The sequence below is a fragment of the Odocoileus virginianus genome, chromosome 13 (genome assembly GCF_023699985.2).
Source record: "Odocoileus virginianus isolate 20LAN1187 ecotype Illinois chromosome 13, Ovbor_1.2, whole genome shotgun sequence".
Classification (NCBI taxonomy): domain Eukaryota; kingdom Metazoa; phylum Chordata; class Mammalia; order Artiodactyla; family Cervidae; genus Odocoileus; species Odocoileus virginianus.
This window is the reverse complement of record NC_069686.1, coordinates 43,011,344-43,023,997: the sequence shown is the minus strand read 5'-3', so window position 1 is coordinate 43,023,997 and position 12,654 is coordinate 43,011,344. Positions and strand designations below refer to the sequence as shown.

General features: G+C 37.7%; 1 protein-coding gene across 14 annotated transcripts in view; it reads right to left on the bottom strand.

The window, feature by feature from the left end:
• The window catches only part of GTDC1 (glycosyltransferase like domain containing 1), a 571,706-nt gene that overhangs the window by 481,423 nt on the left and 77,629 nt on the right, over window positions 1–12,654 (bottom strand). For 13 of the 14 annotated variants that reach the window (XR_011490993.1, XR_011490995.1, XR_011490996.1 and 10 more), the window contains exon 2: window positions 9,639–9,702. The gene's annotated coding sequence lies outside the window, so the exon portion shown is untranslated. Of the gene's footprint in view, window positions 1–9,638; window positions 9,705–12,654 lie in introns of all 14 variants that reach the window. The other variant, XM_070476257.1, reaches the window with a different exon arrangement.

The following is a 12,654-nucleotide window of genomic DNA, read 5'->3' as shown; positions in this document are numbered from 1 at the left end:
TCAAAACACACTGTACTGAATGTCAAAAGGAAACAAACCTTAAGTTGTTTTCTACACCAAGTTCTCAGAAAGTTCGCAAGTCCAAGCAACTACTACACAAAAGAACTAAGGAAGTTCGCAAGTCCAAGCAACTACTATATGAAAGAACTAAGGAAGCAAGTCAGTAACTTTAGGACAGGCCACCTGACACCCATTCCAATCTTCCTTCTTGCTTTCCTCCAAAATAAAGGCTCAAAAGCTAAAATACCTTTCATAATTCTTGCCCACAGTAGTAGATTTAATGGGCATCTGAATTAAATTCACTCATTTCAGTCTATTTTAGTTCACTGATTCCTAAGATGTAGATGTTCACTCTTGCCATCTCCTGCTTGACCATCTCCAATTTACCTTGATTCATGGACCTAACATTGCAGGTTCCCATGTAATATTGTTCTTTAAAGCACTGCACTTTTCTTTCACCACCAGACACATCTACAACTGAGCATCATTTCTGCTTTGGCCCAGTGACTTCATTCTTTCTGGAGCTATTAGTAATTGCCCTCAACTCTTCCCCAGTAGCATACTGGACCCCTTCCGCCCTGGGGGGCCCGGGGGGAGTGGGGTTCATCTTCCAGTGTCATATATTTTTGCCTGTTCATATTGGCCATGGTGTTCTCACGTAAGGATACTGGAGTGGGTTGCCATTTCCTCCAGTGGACCACGTTTTATCAGAACTTTTCACTAAGACCTATTCATCTTGGGTAGCTTGCATGGCATGGCTCATAGCTTCACTGAGTTATACAAGCCCCTTAGACACAAGGCTGTGATCCATGAAGGGGTTAAACAAAGAACTACACTGTATTTCTATAAAGGCACTGAGTGGCCTCCTGAACTCCATTGGCATGGTAGGAATTTATGTGATCCTCTCCCTTTAAATCTTTATTTATTTGTTTTTAATTAAAGATAGATTGACTTCGCAGGTGGCTCAGTGGTAAAGAATCCAACTCCCAATGCAGGAGAAGCAGGAAACACTGGTTCAATCCCTAGGTCGAGAAGATACCCTGGAAGAAGAAATGGCACCCACTGTAATACTCTTGCCTGGATAATCCCATGGACAGAGGAGCCTGCAGGCTGTAGTCCATGAGGTCGCAGAGAGTCAGACATGACTTAGCAACTGAACACACAGGCAATTAAAAGATAACTGCTTTACAATTTGTGTTGGTTTCTGCCATACAACAACGTGAATCAGCCAAAAGTATATCCCCTCCCTCTCAAGCCTCCCTCCCAACCACCCCTGCATCCCACCCCTCTAGGTCTTCACAGAGCATCAGGCTGAGCTCCCTATGCTATACAGCAACTTCCCACCAGCTAGCTACTTTACACGTGGTAATGTATATATGTTAATGCTACTCTCTCAATTTGTCCCATCCTCTCCTTCCTCCACTGTAGCCACAAGTCCGTTCTCTTCATCTGCGCCTCCTAAAATACTTTTTATCTCATTCTAGAGGTAGTTAAGCTCCAGGAGTTGGTGATGGACAGGGAAGCCTGGCGTGCTGCAGTCCATGGGGTCACAAAGACACAACTGAGCAACTGAATTGAAGTAAGAGGTAGTTATGTGACACTTTTTATCCCTGAGATGTAGGCAGAAGTCCCCATGAGCAAGCATCTGTTACTGAAGAAAAAGAGAAAACTCTCCATGAAAACTTGGTTTCTGGGCTCCCTTTGTTTTTCTTCCTACTTCAAAGTAAACACAATTTCTATAGGTACAAATGTCATCTGCGGAATAAGAAGCAAGCATTTTGCACCAAGGATGATGGAACAGGATGATGTTACCTGGACCCTTGATGGCATCAGTTACCTGTGAACCAACTGCCTCCAGACTTCTTATAATAGGAGACAAATAAAATCCTTACTCACTTAAGTCACAGTCATTAAGATTTTCTGCTACTTGTAACCAGAGGCATTTTTACCATTAAAAGGAAGCTACAACAAAGCGATGTTTAAGTTGGACTATCTATGACTCCTCGCTTGAGCCAGAAGACTGTGATCTAGTCCTTTCTAGCTAGAAGAAATAAAAACAATTTTGAATTTGCATGTGCACAGTTTTACTACAATCTTCTATAACCCAGATTACTTAAATAAATATGTTCTAACTATTCCATGGATATTCATTTGTTGCATAGTCATTACAAGATTTTTTACTTCTTTTCCTAACTGAAACTTTCAATCCCCCAAACCTATAACATAACATTTCTTACAGTATGATATAGATCACTCATATATGTAATATACACAAACAGCTGAAGAAAGGGGCAAGAAATGAGGATGGAGAGAGAAAACAAGAGGAACCTAGCTTATTTGAAAGTATAAACTATGTTTTTCAATGTTGTGAGCATCTTTAAAAAGTATCTTCATAATGAATTAAGACCCCAAGATTAACAGAATTTTTAAAATAGGAAAGATTCCCCCAATTTGAAACCATTGTCTCTGTTTTTTGAAAATTTTTAACTTGGAAAATATAGACTTCCCTGGCAGTCCAGTGGTTAATATTTCACGCTTTCAATGTAGGGAGCACAGGTTCAATCCCTGAGCAGGGAACTAAGATTCCACACACTGTGTGGTGAAGCCAAAAACAGAAAAGCATGTATCAACAAGTATTGTGCATCCAACTTATGGATCACTAGAATTATTACATCACTGCACTATCCCATCTATCTCTAGTAGCCTCCCTAAGAGAGTAATCTATCTCCCTATGTAAGTTTCAACTGGACATATTTTAAGTGTGTTCTGTTCTTGGGATAGTTTCAATTGTACACTGCTAAAAGATTCATTAATTTCAACCACCATCAACTCCATACGCCACATATACTTTTTTCTGCCTTTTGTGTTCAAATATATTTCACTGTGGCCATTCAGAGGAAAATTATACATTCCAATAACACTTAAGTTCCCCTCAGTTACCCTTTCAGTGGCTCAGGATAATGACAGAGTAAAGAATCGTGTTCTTCACAGGCTCTCTCTCTTTTTTTTTTTCCTCTCCCATTTGGGAGAATTTCAGCTTCAAATCTCTTGTGCCAAGAAGCAATGGGTAATGTCTAATGCTCTTCTCTAACAGTAGCTTACTCTGGCGGGAACGGGAGGAGAGTCAGGAGAAATCACTCACATTCCCAGCTTTGAAAAAGTCTTAGCATATGGAATAAGCAATCTCTTACCCTATTTTCCTAAAATAGAATTATGGAATCATAATAGGTAAACGGGCCAGAGGAAAAGGAAACAGAATTAGAAATTTTACAACTATCTGTGAGTATGGGTAATGGCTAAAATCTAGCCCTAAATCCCCAGTGAAATCAGTCCAAAAAAACACCTATAATTCATAAAACCTGGGGCTTATATATTCCTTGGCATTGTTCATAGGTAGAGACTTCCTCTGTAAAAAAAATTTTTAAAACCACATTCTCATGAGACAGCAAGAATGAGAGAAATAAGGATAATAAGCATAGATAACACAAATGCCTTGGTTTTAAAATCAACACTCAAAGACAATCTACCACAATCCCTATGACCTCAAAAGAAAATTCAGAGAATAAGTCTCCTTTGTTTATGTCATCTCAACTTCAATTCCATCAGCAGTTATCTCCTTTAAAACAAATATTTCTAAGGCCCTTACATGATAGGAAGTCCTTTTTCTCAGGCCCATTTTTATTTGGTTATCTTTTTAGGTGCACTAAAGATTGAGTTTACAATAAGCTGAACAGACAGCGTACAAAAGGCTTTTAGAACTATACCATATGGTCCAGGGAAGGGAACAATCTGGACGATCCCCATTTCAATCTGCAAACTTGTCCACCTCTATAACACATTATACCACTGTAATAAAATATTAAAATGGAAACATAAAAGTGAAAATAGTCTATCTTTAGTATTACCAGGCAAACACACTTCTGAAAATTTACTGATAAACTTAATAAACATTTAATTTATATTCTGAAATTTTGGTATGTAATACCAGGCATATAAACCTAGGTGACTGTTCACTAGAAACAATATTTCAGCAGGGATATGTGTGAGTATTCAACTTATGCTTCAGAAATTTAGAAGGAAAAAAAAAAAACCACTTTTACAGGGGGTATATTGGCAGGGGCTGATGTAACAGATGACACATTCTTGGAAATCAAATAAAAGCAATAGGGAAATACCCATTGTTGCCTGGTGAAGGCCTAATCACATGGACACAGCTGGAACCAATGTAGATCATTCATTAATAAAATTGTATTGTAGTAGCCACTTTTTGATGCATTTCAATTGCTGCTGTAGCCAAATCTCTGAATTTCTTTGTTCCATGTTAGCAAGATTGCTTGAATGGGAAATATGAGAAGATTTAGAAAGGGGAGAGGAGGGAAACAAACCTGTTCTCATGCTAAAAATGAGACAACTAGCTCAAAAAGCTAAATGTCACTTTACCTTGCAATCTACTTATACTATCAGCAGCTTAAAATATGCAGCGTAAACCTGAAAGGGGGAATTCATATGGTACCATGGATAAAAAGTGAGCAGTGTGAGATGCCGCAGAAAACATATGAAAGACTTGTGAAAGTATTTTACAGAATGATGATATAAGATGTTGGGAGAGGGAATTAAAATGTATCAAATACTAAGGGGAGAATCAGACAACTGAATTAGTATAAACTCTTTCATGCAATACTCTCTACTGACGTTTACACTGAAGCATGTACTATATGCTTAAAGGAAAATCATTCATATTTTTGACCACAGAAACTTAGAAATCACTATTTGTCATCACATGTTACCAATATTTGAAATCAAACAGCCCCTTTCCAGAAGTTAGGTTTAAAATCTGTACTGAAATTCAAATGAAATAAAATATTGGCTCTAATTATAAATGTGGTATGTACTATAATAAAGTTATAATAAATTTGGTATTTATCCAATTTTGCTGGCATCCATTAATACGTTTATTTTTCTATGTTTCTACAAATATAATGACTAAGCTTCTATATCATAATTTCTGCAAATTGCATAATATCAAATCATAAAGATATAGCAGCCTTGATATGAAGCCTGATCTAAACAAAACTGTAGAATTTATTACTTACAAAAATGAAAAACTCAGTAACATTTATCAAAAGCACTGCTCAAACATTATAGGACTCAGATATATTTCTACTATGCCTCTGTGTATAATTAGAATAAACAAATAAATAGCACAATTTTCATGCTGCAGTTTCTAATTCATCAAAAGATATATTCCTACCACAAAACAGATAAAGGGCTTAACTGCAAATAAAAATTATACCAATGGAGAAAATGTATTTAAAGTCAATGAACAGTATTCAATACAAAATTAACATTCAACATAAGTGAACACACAGAAAGAAAGAGTTTTTGTCTGTATTATCTTTAACCTCCAATTCTAATATTATCAAACCTTGACACAAAGGACTCAAGACAGTCATGCACTTAACTGGACCAAGAGGAAAAAACCGTTTCACTGGCATTCCTGCTCAAAAGCATCATGATCCTTTGGCTTAAAATGTTGACCTAGAGATGTAATTAATATAACTTAACAAGCACCTCACCCAGATTCATTTGAGCTGCTCTACAGAAAAAGCCACTTACATACAAGTTTAAAAAAAACAGCATTGGGGGGGACTTGAGAATCATAGCATTTAATACATGTGCATTATATGCACAAATCAATTTGAGTATTTGTTTGTTTTGTTATAGTAATGAGCCAATATGTTGCTGAACCTGTCTTGAAAATGAGAAAAAATAACAGGTGAGTTTATTTAATGCACACTTCACATATACCTGTTTTACAAATACTTTAATTATTTTAAAACATGTTCTAAATTTTTAAAAAATCTCTGGAAAAAAAAAAACTTTAGATTGCACTTGTTTATCTTAATGGATCCATAATAGATATATTTTCCAACATGTATAAAAATGTTTCACATTAATCATTCTAACACAAACCACTGTTTACTTTCTTTTTAGTCATATTTGTCATACACTTACAAATCTATGTGAGTTTTTACTCTCAAAGGAATTTTCTCATTGCCAGAAATCATTGACAATTTTAAAAAATAAAAGTCAATCAAAATATCAATCTCCTCCTAAGAAAACACATTTGGCCTATTTATTCTTACTCTGAGTGTATTTAAAAAAAAACACACACTAATTTTTAAAATAGATCACTTGAAAGTGAATCGTTTTGCTTAATACAACAAAAAACATTTATATTTCGAGGAACATTCTAGAAAATTTCACTGAATGGTTGCTCATAGTGAAAATCTAGTCTCCTCTTCAAATCATTACTTAAAAATCATAATGTTACATTCTCACATTGCTTGTAATAGTAGGTTACTAACTAAATTTAGAAAAAATTGGAAACCTAAAAACACTTTTGTATTTTACTTTGCATTTTGACTTAAGAAGAAAAAAATTTTAATGCACATCCTTGCATTTAATGGAAGCTCACTTGCTTACCTAACTACATTTGTCAAACATTCCAAAAATGAGTATTCTATCTAGAAAAGATATGAACTGACTCTGAGTTTTAGACAAAAATAGAAAATAACAGCAAGTTTTTTGGTCTGAACAAGAGATAGTCTGGCATAAAAATCTATATAATATAAGCAAATATTACTCAAGAGTTAACAATAAGTTGTGAAGCAAGACAAGATTCCTATCAATCAAAAATACTATGTCAACATGACCCAAGTTAGCAATATTCAGAAGGGTTTTGTGAAAAGTGGGGCAAAAATGCGACTGCGAAGGAAATCTCTAGAAGAGCTGGAAAAGGCGAATTGAGCACAACCTTCTATAAGGAACAATGCTATTAAGTAAACATGAAAGTTGTGAGGAAAATGTCTCTATTTTTTTTAAAAAGTTGGTTTTTCTTTTTTTTTTTTTATGATGGTGTTCCAAGTGAAGAAAAGAGGGAAAAGAAATGGTATAAGGAGGAAAAACGAAGGCCTGCTTGCCTTCCTTCAGTGATGCTGGGAGGGCACACCCTCTGCCTTATGAAAACCACCGCCAGAACCAAGCTACACAAAACATTTTGGCTGCCAGCCTAGAACAGTGCCAGGCTGTTTTTTATTTTTGCGCTAGACTCCCTCAATTGAGACAGTGTGGGATTGTCACTTTGATGCACATAGAGAACAAAGAATAATATAGGACAGAGGGGGGTAATTTTTTTGCCCCTTTAAAGTCAGGTTAGCATTTTGTTTTCTTTGACAGGTCTTGAAAAGACCCAAGAAACAAAAGTTATGCTGAAGAATGGATCAATTGCCTGAAGAAATTAGCGTGAGTACAATATTGTCGACAGTTTAAAAGCCATGTGAGAGATTAACATTTTAAGAAATCAGACTTAAAAGGGGTCCAAGTCATACATTTACCTGTTTAAGAGGCCACAGACCAAGAAGTACATGATTGATACATCATCACATAATCTTATTTAAAATCTGATGGTATGAAGGAAGGCCATAAAATCTGACCCAAAAAAAGAACAGATATAAGTATTAAAAATTTTAGGTCACTCTTCAGAGGCAACTGTGTGAGCTGCTATTGTGACCTTGAGCTTTCCAAAATTAAATAATCTGACTAAAAGATTATAACATTAGAATCTGAGTATTTTATTTTATTTTTTTTTTTTTTTTTTTAAATTTTTATTAGATGGAGGCTAATTACTTTACATCATTACAGTGGTTTTTGTTATACATTGATATGAATTAGCCCTGGATTTACATGTATTCCCCATCCCAGTCCCCCCTCCCACCTCCCTCTCCACCCGATCCCTCTGGGTCTTCCCAGTGCACCAGGCCCGAGCACTTATCTCATGTACCCAACCTGAGCTGGTTATCCGTTTCACCCTAGATAATATACATGTTTCAATGCTGTTCTCCTGAGACATCCCACCCTCTCCTTCTCCCAGAGTCCACAAGTCTATTCCATACATCTGAGTCTCTTTTTCTGTTTTGCATATAGGGTTATCGTTACCATCTTTCTAAAGTCCATATATATGTGTTAGTATATTGTAATGGTCTTTATCTTTCTGGCTTACTTCGCTCTGTATAATGGGCTCCAGTTTCATCCATCTCAATAGAGCTGATTCAAAAGAATCTGAGTATTTTATGCCTTTATAGGGAAAGAGGTGATAAATGATCAAAAATGTTTAAAGAATTAAACCACAAATCATCTACAAAGTTGCCACAGACACAAACAGGAAAACCGTCTTTTCTATCCTATTCAATTCTGTACTAGAAGCAAAGCTAACACAAATGAGAAAGCTAAGTGTGTGCTGCTGCAGGCTTAAACTAAATCTACTACCTAAATCTGGAGACCGAAAATACCAACAAGCCATTAGCTCCTAGAGGTATGACCTTTTTCTCTCTAATGCACAAGATAAGGAGAGGTAGAGGTCCATTTCCTACAAACCAAATGGAAAGAAAGAATGAACTATGCCAAGCCCAGATCCCATGCTGGCATATTTTACACTAAGCTCAGCATCATCTAGAAGCAGTACACTTCTCACTGCCAATCGGGGGGGAGAGAAGTTGTGAAACTAATACAGCATTGATGAATTGCACCAAAGGCCTATGAGTCCCTTCCTCCTGCACTTCTCCACTCAATCAGCTGCAAAAAGAAGACCAACGGCTGTTACAGAAATAGCAAGAACTAAAGTGCTTGCCTCAGATGTTACTCATGGAGGCATGGAGCATTTACCACCTGAGCCTATCTAATTTCTGACAGAATGATCCCCTGCCCAGTTTTGTTCATGGCCACAGATTCTGAAAGCAAGTCACAATCAAGTGTTGGGAAAGGCAACGGGGGAGGGAGGATATGAAGAAGAAACCGAGAGAACAGTGGTCAAACTTCAAACAATATACATGCTTCTCTTACGTAAATTAGCGCCCATGCACAATACCTCAGGACAACAAAACCTGTGACAAAGGTTTCAGGTACAATGATTTGTTCTGGGTGGCAAGGGTAAGTATGCCATATAATCAAAAAAAAAAAAAAAAAATGCATTATTTTGCTCCTCACTGTTCTCCTTTTGCATTTCCTTTCTTTCCTCTGAGATACACTGCTGATGCTATTACCGCATGGGACACAGATAGTTGTAGGCAAAGCATTCATGTATTGCCAAAGTGGTCCAGAGAGTGATGTCTGGTTGGCTTTATTTCAGCAAGGAATATGAGGCAAAACCAGGAAGCAAAAAGAATGAAAGGTATAGAAGTCAGGCGATAGCCTGTGTTTTCTGTTTATTAATGATGCAGATGAAATGGGCAGAAATCTGGAAAAAGCAGCCAAGTTGACTGAATTACAAACAAAGATTAAGGAATTAAATGTGTATAACTTGGCTGACAACCAAGGAACAATATAAGAGTTTTCCACAATTCTCCAAAGTATATACATAAAAAGAAGAGCAAGGGATTTTTATCTACTATAGAAGTGTGAATATATGAAATAATGATGAGATAAAATAAACCGTAAGAAAGCATATTTTTCTTTCTTCCAAGAAATATGTATCATCTTATTGACCCACACTGCAGGAAACAGTAGATAATAGGAAATGACCACATAGTGCCAGAGGACTTCATTGGTGGAGAAATAAAAATGAAATCCTGTTTGCTTACCTGATGATCCAAATACAGTGATGTCTCTCTTCACATTTGTCCAACCTGGCTAATGCAGAGATACCTATGAAATCACAAAAGACATAGTAAAGTTGGTATCTTCAAACTAAATCCAATCTGAATTCCGAATCCTTACCTGGACAAGAATTTACTTGAATGATCTACTAGTCTGATTCTTGGACAACCCAAGATGGAAGAACCTCTAAGAAGAAAAATATTCTGAGACTTAATTAATTAGAGCTTTTTGCAGTCTTTCCAAGGATTTTCCAAATTAGTTATAACTTAAAAAAAAAAGTAATTAGATTAAAGCTCCTTAACCTTGGTACATGGACAGCCTTCAGGAGTCTATGTACTCCTGAATGAGATATGCAAAATGTGTGGGTTTATGTAAATGTATTCCTCTTTAGGGAGAAGGTCAATAGTTCATGAGATTTGCAAAAAGGTCTATAATCCAAAAAACTGTCAAGAACCTCTGCTGAGTATAGTCTAAAATCTCAAACACAGGTTGGAATGCATATGGATAATCAGTCCAGGTTTGGGGGTTTCACCCCAGGGAAATGGTAGAGGTGTACAGACACTTGTAGATCTGGGGTAAACACCTTAAGAACACTACTTTCTGCAAGAGCATAACATCAAGTTTAAACTGTTACTTAATTCACACAGCCCTATGTTCTCTGTCTGCCATGCACAGTGAAGACAACGGTATCACCATACACCCAAGGGTGGATATTCTGACTTGCATCTTCTGTATGTATTAAAATCAGAATCCTTAGATATATACATACTGACAAGGTCAGAACTAACACAGCAACTCATCCCAAAAGAATCCTACATGACAAGCAAAAAAGAGGAACTCCCCAACAGTTTACCTAGCAGAAAAGTCACAGGAGGAGCCAAACACATCTCCTAAAAGAATTGTTCAAAACAGTAATCAGAGTCACAATAATCTACACCAGAAAAAACAAACAGGTCAGAGAACCTTCCATACATCAACTATGAACAAGATGGGAAAGCATTCACAGCCAAGACAGGATCCGGACCTGAGGTCTCACCAAAACAAGGACAATAATGAACAAACACTGAGAAGACATATATCAAGGGAAGAAGGAAAAAAACCCTCAAAACTGGCTTATTTCAGGGACTTCCCTGGTGGTCCTGTGGTTAAGACTCAGCATTTCTACCGTAGTGGGTGCAGGTCTGATCCCTGGTCAGGGAACTAAGAGCCCACAGGCTGCAAGACCAAAAAATAAATGATATGTGAACATCATAAAAAAAATTATTTTAAAGATGGTTTATTTAAAATAACAATTATGTGATATAGTCTCTCAAAAAAAAAAAAATAGTGTTTTTTACCATGTGTAAAACAGATAACCAGTGAGAAGCTGCTCTATATAACACAGGAAGCTGAGTCTGGTGCTCTGTGATGACCTACAGGGGTGGGAGGGAGGCGCAAGCGGGACAGGATACACGTATACTCATGGGTGATTGGAGCCACAACACAACACTGTAAATCAATTATCCTCCAATTAAAAGCTATAAAAAATAAAATTTTTAAGTAGTGTGTTTAGACATTCACCTCCTGAGCATTTCTCAGCATGGCTCCATCCGGTGCTGGGAATTCATCACTGAATAAGACAAGCACAGCTTGCCCCGCTGGAGCTTAATTTTGGAGCAGAAAGGAAGGATGATGGGAGACAAATCTATCAGCAATACCATTTCAATGTGTGACACATGCTATGAAGCAAAACCATGTGACCGAAGCATATGAAAACGGCCTGCATCTATCTAGTATACCACAGAGATGTTCAATCCTCAAAGTTAGTCAGAGACATAGAGAACTGAGGCAGGGAAGGGACTGTGAGGACAGCTAGTCAGACCTCTTCACTTCAGAGATGAGGTCAGGAGAGTTGTTCAGGAAGACAAAGAATCACAACTTCATTGTCTCCAAAATCAAAATCCACACTAGACTAGTTAGGATTTCATGACACACGCTCAGTCTTCAGAGAGAGGATTGAGAACAGGTACAGAACAACACTCCCGAAAACCTGGCTGAGGACACTGAGTATTTCATACCCTTCATATTTCATACAGAACCACCATCTATTCAAACCCTGCAGAAGGATGCATGGAGACAGTAACGCTGGTGTGTGCTTGGCGGCTCAGTGCTGCCCAACTCTTTGCAATCCCATGAACTGTTACCCTCCAGGCTCCTCTATTCATGTAATTTTCCAGGCAAGAATCCTGGAGTGGGTTGCCGTTTCCTACTCCAGGGGATCTTCCCGACCGAGGGATCAAACCCCTGTCTCCTGTGTCTCCTGGACCGGCAGGCCGATTCCTTACCACTGAGCCACCTGGAAAAGTCTGACACTGGTTACATGTGTAGAAAGAACATGAGTGTTGGGCCTAACCTTTGAAATCATACTTTTTCAATTTGAACCCAGTAATGTGCAAGTCACTCAGTTGTGTCCGACCCTTCGTGACCCCATGGATGGCAGCCCACCAGGCCAACTCCATCCACGGGATTTTCCAGGCAAGAACACTGGAGTGGGTTGCCATTTCCTTCTCCAGGGGATCTTCTTGACCCAGGGATTGAACCTGGGTCTCCCGCATTCCAGGCAGACTCTTTACCGTCTGAGCCACCAGGCAAGCCTGAACCCGGTAAACACAGTGATAATTCAAAAGTTGTAAAAATAATCTTTAAGTTCAAAAACAAAAATAAATAAAACAATACTGAGTAGGAAAAGGTATGGAAATCTATTTATATGTAAAGACATGCATAGCGTGATCCCGACTGGTGGAAGACCTAGGACTTTAGCCTCAGTGAAGGATACTAGCATTCCACCTTCACACACTATCATCACCCCTGCCCTCTGGAACTCACTGTCCACCAGCAGAGATACACAACAAACATTTACACACAGAAGCCCTTTCAATTGGTAGATAATGCTGTTCAAATAGTCTATCTCTGAGAGCCTAATTGCTTAAAAACATCTAGAAAGACAGACACACTTTTAAA